General features: G+C 40.6%; 1 protein-coding gene across 1 annotated transcript in view; it reads right to left on the bottom strand.

Moving 5' to 3' along the window:
- The window catches only part of slc4a5a (solute carrier family 4 member 5a), a 52,257-nt gene extending 48,690 nt beyond the window's left edge, over positions 1–3,567 (bottom strand). The window contains exon 1 of the mRNA XM_024276201.2: positions 3,347–3,567. The gene's annotated coding sequence lies outside the window, so the exon portion shown is untranslated. The remainder of the gene's footprint in view (positions 1–3,346) is intronic.
- Between the last annotated feature and the right edge of the window lie 5,954 nt (positions 3,568–9,521).

Genomic DNA, 9,521 nt, shown 5'->3' with positions numbered 1-9,521 from the left:
GATCCGGCCCCCTGGCCTTGACTTTGACACATGTGGACTAAGGAAAGTAGGACACAGAGAGGACAGAAGAGGACAGAGAGATGCTGCTGGAAGTGACAAGGCCAAACAAAGGCATGTTGAAAGTTGTTCATGGTGTTGACAGGTTCCACAGATGAGCATTTCTTAGAATGAAAATATGCAGAATAGTGGCAACTACAGAGGAATAAAGCTGACGAGTCACAGGAAAGAGCAGTGGAGGAGGTCAGAACGGAACATTTGAGGTTTCATGCAGAGGAAGAGAACCACGGAGGCAATATTTGCTTTGAGGATGCTTCTAGAGAGGAAAAATTGTGTCTGTGTTGTGTCTTTGTATCAGGAGAACGTCTACGACAGAAGGAACTGGAACTTCTAGATAGCTGGAGGTTAGAATATCTGTTGTTAACTAAGAGGATTTCGGGCAGAACGGTGAGGTTACAGGGAAGACGGTGGATGACTTCAAGGATTTTGGATCAGAACAATCAGAGAGTGTAAAGGTGGTGTAAAGGTGAGTGCAAGCAAGTTGGAACGGGTGGAGGACGGCTATAGGTGTTATGTGAGACAAAAGAGTGTCAGCAAGAACGAAAGGAACAGTGTAGAATAGAGGTGTGTCAAACATCGATGTATCGAGACATTTAGTCCTGCGACTGATTATCGATGGGTTCTCACCACGAATCGATCTTTTATTTTCTTTTAAAAAGGCTGTAAACCATTATATTTGTCATTCTTTGGTGAGACATTCTTTCTAACTATTGTTAACACTGAATTTTACAGATAATCTAAATTCAAATTGTGTCAATGTGTGTCAAAAACATAGTCAATTGCTCAAAAGTGCCTATCATTTGTTGCACAAGATAAGACCCAAGTTATTTATTATGATTGTGTTCAAGCTAAAGAATAAATGGGGATTTATTTTCCTTGGTCGATTGGCCAGATTGAGAACAAAAAAAAGTCTCTGATAGTGTTTGGGGGGGTCGGGCCAAATGTGGAGGAGGGCCGGATCTGGCCCGCGGGCCGTGGTTTGGGGACCCCTGGATAAGAGGAACGGCTCATGGTAGATGTTTTAGAGATAGATGGAGATGACTTGGACACGTTGAAAGGAGGTGCTGCAAAACACTCAATATAATGTTGACAAAGACAGTAAATACTTTTATTAAGCTTGTAAGCAGTTTATTAATATGACTTTTGCAGACAGTTTTAATTAATCTTACTAAGTATGTTAATAAACCTTATTCAGCTTTTTCTACTAATAAATGTCTGACTAATACCCTATGAATCACATGTGTCAAAGTCAAGACCCGGGGGCCGGATCCGGCCCTCCAGATCATTTTATTTTATTGTTATTAATGGCCCGATGTTATCTTGCGCTTATTTTTAACTTGTATAATTTTGACAAAATATATCTTTATGGAAAGTAAAATATTGAAAGTTATTTAAGGTTTAAGTTGATTTATTCTGAATAATATTCCTGCTTTTTATTACTCGTAATTATGTTAACATGTTATAGTTTTAAAGTTGGTATCATGCTAGCTTTTTGGACTATTTTGGGATTTACTAAGATTTTTTGGGTTGTTTTGGAGTTTATCTAATACTTCAGCTACATGCTAGCTGTTTTGGCTAATTTAGCTTTAGTTTTGTTTTGTTTTTTAGGCTGTTTTGGAGTTTAGCTATTTACACGCAAACTGTTTTGGCTAATTTGGGCTTTTTAAAAGTTTTTCTGGCTATTTTGAAGTTCAGCCATTTTTTCAGCTATATGCTAGATGTTTTTGGCTAAACCAAGTTTTTTTTTCTTTTTTAGGTTTTTTGTCTAATTTGGCATTTAACTAATATTTTGGCTGGTTATCAACTTCAGCGTTCTAAGCTATCAATTTCAACATCCTCTGCTATCAGCATTAGCATCTTCAGTGGTCAAATTTAGCTTACAGCATTCACACTAGCATTATCACAGGTAATGCTATATTTCTAGGTCATAATTGTGTTAAAAAGTCACAGTTTTGAAGTTAAAAATGTAGTTTTAGAGTGTTCAATAAATGTCTATCCTAAGGTGTGTTTTGGATTTTGGTCCCCTGTGTGATTGAGTTTGACACCCCTGCTACTAACACATTAATAATGTTTAATAATGTGTTAATAAACCTTGTTAAGGAATCTTATTATTATAATGATTGACACTGGTTGACAGCACCAATGCCTGGCTTTGTTCAGATTTACTCGAGCTCCTCCCCGGAGGGATGAAAGTTCTAACGGAGCTGGTGGAGGGCAGGTTCAGCCCGGCAAAGCCCGCTTTGCCTGCTGCTGTGTTGGTTTGTAGCTGCGGCTTCCTGCCTCTGTAATTAGTGCTGTCACATCGGTGTCCTTCACACCCAGTGGGCAGCTGGAGCGAGAGCTGCAGGCGGCCACCCTCACGAGCCGATCGATGCGCTCTCCCTGCCTCCATACTTCCGTCCCTGCATGATACATGGGTGGTGCAGGGATGCGCGCACGAGACCGCATGGTCATGTGCTCTGTCAGTATGCAAATTCACACGAGTGTGTCGGCAAAATGGGAATATAGCACAGTGGCATGAAGAGATGACCTGGGCGAATACGTAACTTCTTTTTTGTGGCCTCAATAGACATAGTTAAGTAGTTATAAAAAACATACTCACTTTTTTATATTCAAGATGCTAAATTAAGATCATTTTGGGCTGAAGTGGTTTGACTCATATTTGCATCAATAGGCATCCAAAGGTTAACAAAATAAAAGCTTTTTTTCAGTTTGATTATTGATTGGTGCATCCCATGCTTAAAGAACAATCTATAAAGACATCAAATTCATACTTTATCCTTTTACATTAGTTGACAGTCACAATGAAACAATCTAGAAGTGGACAGAAACTGAAATCGAATTTGATTGTTTTTTGGAAATATATCTGAAAATATTTAATTTTTATCTGAAGAAACAAGATCAAATGAAAATGTCTAAGTTTTTGTGCCTGATTTTATCAGTTTATAGTAAATTAGAAGCTTGTAATTTATCCACAAGCTTAAAACCCCTACCAGTGCCACGTTTGCATGATAAAAGTAAAACAGACATGCTCGATACTGAGCGCAGCTGCTCCTACAGATATCAGGCTTAAGGTTCCAGAAGTAGCAACGTTCACTCTTAAGAAGCTGCATCCCTGACTGCGTTGCTTTAATTGAATCAGCTCTGCCTGGAGCTGCTGGCGGAAAGATTTCAACCTAAATGCCTTCTCTGCTTTAACGAGCTGACAGGAGGAAATCTGTTCAGAGACCAGTCTTAAGATAAAAACAAGAGCACACAAAGGAAAAACAAACAATTCAAAATAGCCTACCTGAATTATACGTGTGCTTGGATGAGAGGATGGAGGAAAGACTTTAGCTGCTCATCCAGTTGCATCAGTGAAAACATGCCAGTGGAGCTCCAGCGAACTATTGAGTGGCATAAACTCGGCAGAGTTGAGCTCATTTCTATCTGCCTCTGTCCCACTGTTGGTCCGTCTGTCTGTGGCCTTCTTGCTTTATAAACTGGTCAATAATGAACAAACTGGTACTGAGCACAGAGCCGCAGGCAGAAACGATGGCAGCAGGAAGCTGGTTCTGGACACGGTCAGATGTCACAACTAGGAGTTTTTTTTAAACACCTCATAAGAAGGTCATTGTTAACAGGAAAGAGGGAAAGTTTAGAGGACATGAAGGTGCAGCTTAGACCTTACAGCAGGGGGGTCAAACGCACAAGGGGTCAAAATCCAAAACACACCTTAAAGGTCACGGGTCGAACAGGATAAACATTTATTAAACACTTTAAAACTACACGTTTAAAACTTTAAAAACATAACTTTTTAACATAATTATGAATCAGATATATAGTATTACCTGCGATAATGCTCATGTGAATGCTGTAAGCTGAATTTGGCCTCTGAAGATGCTGAAATTGATAGCTAAAATTTGATAGGTAGCAAAAATACTATCTAAATGCCAAATTAACCTAAAAAATCAAACAAACGAAAAAACTTAGGTTTGCCAAAACAGCTAGAATGTGGCTGAAAAAATTGCTAAATTTCAAAATAGCCTTAAAACTGAAAAAAGCGTAAATTAGCCAAAACAGCTAGCATGTAGCTGAAATATTAGCTAATCTCCAAAATAGCCTAAAAATCTTAATAATTGACAAAATAGTATAAAAAGCTAGCAGAATGACATTTTTTTTAAAAACTTTAACTTTTTAACATAATTATGAATTATAAAAAGGCAGGAATATTATTCAGAATGAAACAACTTAAACCTTAAATAACTTTCAATATTTTACTCTCCATGAAAATATATTTTGTCAAAATTATCCAAGTTAGAAATGAGCACAAGATAACATCTGGACGTTAATAACAATAAAAATTATCTGGAGGGCCGCATAGAATTACCAGGAGGGCCGGATCCGGCCCCCGGGCCTTCACTTTGTCATGTGGTTTATAGGGTATTAGTCAGACATTTATTAACACAAAAAGCTAAATAAGGTTTATTAATATACTTAGTAAGATTTATTAAAATCTTAAGTGAGACTTTGTGCCTTACACAAACTAAAAGGAGAGTATGAAAATATATTTTGATCAAAACCACTCAAGTTAAAAACTAAGATTTTTCTTTAAACTAGAGATGGCTAAATTGACTTTGTATTTTTTTTTCAATTGGAGAAAAATATGTACAGTTCTTTTTTCTGTTATATACGATTAAATAGTTTACTTTTATTAATAAATTGAAGCTATGTTTTAATTTTTTCCCCCTGATTTCATAATAAAAAGACCATACAGCCACCATTGCAGCAAAACTAATTAAACAAAATGCATTTTGCGTCTGTCCCACTGCTTCTTCTTAATGTTTTTTTGCGTTCTGCATTCTATAGACACCCAAATGGACTTATGAGATGGATAAGAAAACATGATTCCTAAGACTGCTACCTTCGCTGCTGCCAGATCTGAAGTCTATGTTCACTCAGTTGCTGCTTCAAACACAAAATTGGAGGATAAAAAGATCAGTTGCTGCTTAATCTCCTTCCCTGGCTGAAATAGACTTAACCATGCCTGTGATACTGACAGAAAGAAACTGAAGATGCTACATTTCTTTCACAAGTCTATTGGGGAGATTGCAATCACATCAGTTGGGGGTGACAGCAAGAATAACAAGGGACTTAAAGAGGCTGAACAAACTGATAAGGAAGTCTGTCTCTGTTCAAGTTCTGCTGGGGAGCCTCTTGAGCTGAGAAAAAGGTTGTTTATAGGATGAAAACCAACTTCATAGCACAGTAATACAACAATAGAGTTAGATCTTCAGATCTGCTGTATCACTGGCTGGTTCAGGAGATCCTTCCTGCCCAAAACCAAGTCCAAGGATCTTAGGACACGAGTTACTACAAGTCACGGACGTGCAGCCAGGGGATAGTGATTATAAAACAAATATATGTCCAATTATCTGTTCCATAAATGCAATTTAAAAGTATGATTCTAACCATTTTTTATGGTGCACTCCGGGGTTCTATCCTCTATTCTCATTTACTTCTCTTTTCCTCTGTTCTTTATAATTTATTGTATTTAGTTCTCTATACCTCTGTTTAGTGCAGTGCAATTCATGTGTTGTTCCTCTTTCTGACCATCCTCTGGGATGATTTCAGATTCAGGTGGATTGCCCGTGCTCTTGTTCTTGGCCATGGACCTCGCCTCTGGCTCGTCTTGCTAGGATCTCTCCTTCATCTGGACATCCCTGAGGTTTCTTCTTTTTTTCCTGGAATCAGTCTCTTTTTCTCACTGAGAAGGAGGGTCTAAGGGCAGGAATAACCAGTTTAATGTAGAAATCAACTATTGTTTATGTTTTATGACCGACTTTCTGCTTCTGTACAATTACTGACATGAAGCCCAATGAGACAATTGTTTTGTGATATTGGGCTGTATAAATAAAATTGAATTGAATTTGTTCTTTTCAAAAACACCAAGTTGCTTTTCCATGTACTGTAGAGGGCGCTCATGAGCTCACGTTTATTCTTTGCTCATAAAGTTCAATGTAAATTCATGTTGTGCTCTGACTGAACGTAAAAACAACAGATGTATTCTTATTTTAAAAAATGTCTCAAAGTTAAAGGCCCAAATTGATTCTCCTCATTTGACCCATCCCCCGGGGGAGCTACGGACACAGCTGTGCACGGGAATAAAATCGGAGTTTAATCCCCCCCCCAATCCAACATCCAGTCCCTTAATGCTGAGTGTCTAACAGGGAGGCAATGGGTCCCATTTTTGGAGTCTTAGGTCTTATGACTCAGCCTGGATTTAAACTCATGACCTTTTGGTCTCAGGGTGGACACTCTTAGCTGGTTGGACTTTTAACCAAAACATGAAGTAATAAAATAATGGACGACTAGTACTAGTACATCTCCATTGAGACTGAGAATCTTCTGAAACAAAGATAAGAAGGACTTTTACACTAAAGTGAAAGACGTTTTTGTCCAGAAGGAGAGGAATATGGACTATATTTACACGAAAAGGTTAGATCAGTGTGAAAATTCTCTTTGTGAGAGAGCATGTCTGTTCTTGTCTATCTGTAGCGTCCACCTTGGTGTTATTTGGGCTAAACTGCTATACATTTTACATTCTTGGTCCAAAATGAACCTGCTAGTGTAAGGATGTGGATATGAGATATCAGTAATTGGCAAATGTATTGGGTTCATATATTTGTAAATCTGACTTTAAAGGAGCCTGACCAACAATAAACCTTCTATTTTTTAGTTCTATTTTCCTCTTCAGAATCATGCAAGTATATTTAAAATGTGTGCATTAGTCTTGGTGCAATTTTATAAATCCATGCACAGGTCTGTAGCGTCTGGTTTGTTGCAAAATGCTCCTGATTTTGGTCATGTAATCCCACGAGAGAAAAGCCTCTTTGAGGAGCAGCTTGTTGTGTTTTTGAAAGATAAACCCTGGTCAAAAAAAGAACCCACAGTACTCTCAAAGAAGTACTACAACATTGAACTGCTCTGGTTGTAAAAAACAGATATAGCTATTGAGGAAATGATCTTTGAGCTCCGGGGGGATTTCTTTATGGGTGATTAAGATGTCACACTTAATTTCTCCATAGGATAAATATTAGGACTCTAAATGATGTAGAAAAAAATCCCATCTCTCCATTTTACAACTGAAAACATGAAGCAGTGCTCCAGAGCACAGGATCAAAGCATTTTTTTAAGTTCTGAAAAGTCTGCTTAATGGAATGAAAAAGATTTAGGGTCCATCGACTGCTGCACTTCACTGAGAATACCAACCGGCCAAAAGAGAAGACTGGACCCATAAACACTCAGATGAGGAAGCTCCTCACAATGTGTTTCATCACAAATGTTGGCAAAAGGGAGAAAACGAATGTAGCAAAGCTGCCATCCAGAGTAAAACAATAAAAACACATCTGTTCATCACAAGATCGTTAAATGCAGTGGAGGACGGAATAAATACTTCAGGAAGTAACAACCAGAAGAGAGGAAAAGTGATCAAAGGAAGGACGAGCCCTTGTGTGGTGTGTTGTATCTACACATCCAAGAAGTAACTAATTTCAGAAAAACCTCTGGTAGATTGTAACGGCTGAAGTGAAGGACAGCACTACAGCATTGATCATGGCGGCACAGAAACAGGCCCCGAGGACAGGTTCAATAGACACTCTACCACACCAGCCGGCAGTGTTTAAACAGCCAGCAGCTAGGGCACACGTGGAGCTCCATAAGGATCGCCTGCAGATATGACAATTTCCTGTTAAAAAACTCAGAAATGTAAAATAGTCACGTTAAGATTACATAATGGCTTACCACGCGAGCTAAGTGGTGATGAATGAACTGCAGAGGGTGGTGATGGCAATAGATGCTGCTAACCTGATTATAGAAACATCAGGAAGAAGGACTCAAGAAGGGTTGAAAGAGAAGCTGAAAAAAATTGTGAAAGCAAGAGTGGTCCCTGTGGTACTTGAATCACTGGAAGCTGTAATCTTCAAACTGCCTCAAACCAGAAATAAGTCAAAAATTCTTACCCCATTGGAAGATAATCTTTAAATATGCACAAAAAAATCTGCCAATTAGGGAAAGAAGCATGGTCTTACTGAGAATTTTTATTTTAAGTGCAGCTGCAGTCAATCTCCTAATCACCTTGACTACCTGGGAAGGGTATTAAAATGGTTTGGCTCACCCTATGGCCATCTGATGCACAGTGCCTGACCACACCTACTTCCTGGTTCTCAGCTCTCTGCTTGTTTGGGTAAGGTTAGTTATTCTGTCTCCCTTGGACTGACTGGTGACTTGGTTTTTTTTTTTTTAAACTTGTCCTGTCCAGCAGCTGAGCAAGCAGATACGGGCTAAAAGCTTCTTGTGTTGGACAGATTTTAATGTGTATTTTATACTAAACTTTATTTATATTGATTATGTTTTAATCAATATAAATAGGATGGTAACAGAGGGGAGGTAACATCGTAAAACAACCTGGTCTAAATAGCAATCTGGAATGGGCGGGGCATGTCTACACACACACACTCAGTAGTTATACACATACCTGTTGGCTAAAATGGTCTTTACATTTAAAGTAGTCAAAATGTACACAATACAACTGCAGCTCATGCACACTTAATCGTACAAACAGATACCAATAAAGTCTTTCATTCTGTCACGTATACTATTAGTGCGAAGGTGAGCTGACACCTGTGCTCAGGTGAGTGTTTATGTTTTGCTGAGGTGGATCATGATGGAATGTACAATGGGGGGAAAGCGCCCGGCCATCCCCACGCCAAGGCCCTCCCACCAGGGCAGCAGCAGCAGCAGCAGCCCTGACCCCCCAACACCCGCCATGGAGCCGCGGAGAGAATCCGCCTGCCGGGCAATCCCGCCAAACATCCAGACCAGGTAACGCGGGACCACCCTCAGAGGCCCCCCCACACCCGAGAGCCGGAAGGCACAGGAACACAGAGAGTGCAGGCCCCAGCTCAGCCAGAACAGCAACCCCCCCCACCACGCCAGGAATGCCGATGCGCTGCCCCACCCCCGGAGACCCCCCCAACCCCAGAGGAGCAGTCCACCACCACCCAGCAGCGCCGAGCATCCCCTCGCCCCACCCCAGGTACGAGCCAGGGCCCCCCAAGTCTGACCCGCTTCCATGCCCTGGACGCCTGCCCGTCCCCGCCGCGGAAGGTCTGTGGGGAGCCAGATAGGGGCCGTCTACCCCCGCCCAGCAGAGAGACACCCAAGAGAAACAAGGGTCCAAGAGGAATGATGTTAACAAGGCCCGACCAGGCACACCCACTGATGGAGTTTTTTGAGAGGCCCAGTTCTCGAGAGCAAGGACCGGAACCCGCACCACCCAGACCTGGACACCCCCAAGCTCTGATGTAGTTTGATCCCCTGTTCTAGATCTTAAATCTCAGGGATCCCACTCCCCACGAGGAGAGGAGGCCGCTGAGCCCAGGAGACTGGCACCCAAGAGACAAGACCACCAGGCTGAGGGCCCC

This window comes from Oryzias melastigma, linkage group LG9 (genome assembly GCF_002922805.2).
Source record: "Oryzias melastigma strain HK-1 linkage group LG9, ASM292280v2, whole genome shotgun sequence".
Lineage (NCBI taxonomy): Eukaryota > Metazoa > Chordata > Actinopteri > Beloniformes > Adrianichthyidae > Oryzias > Oryzias melastigma.
Note: the sequence above shows the minus strand (reverse complement) of the source record. Positions and strands in the feature narration are given on the sequence as shown.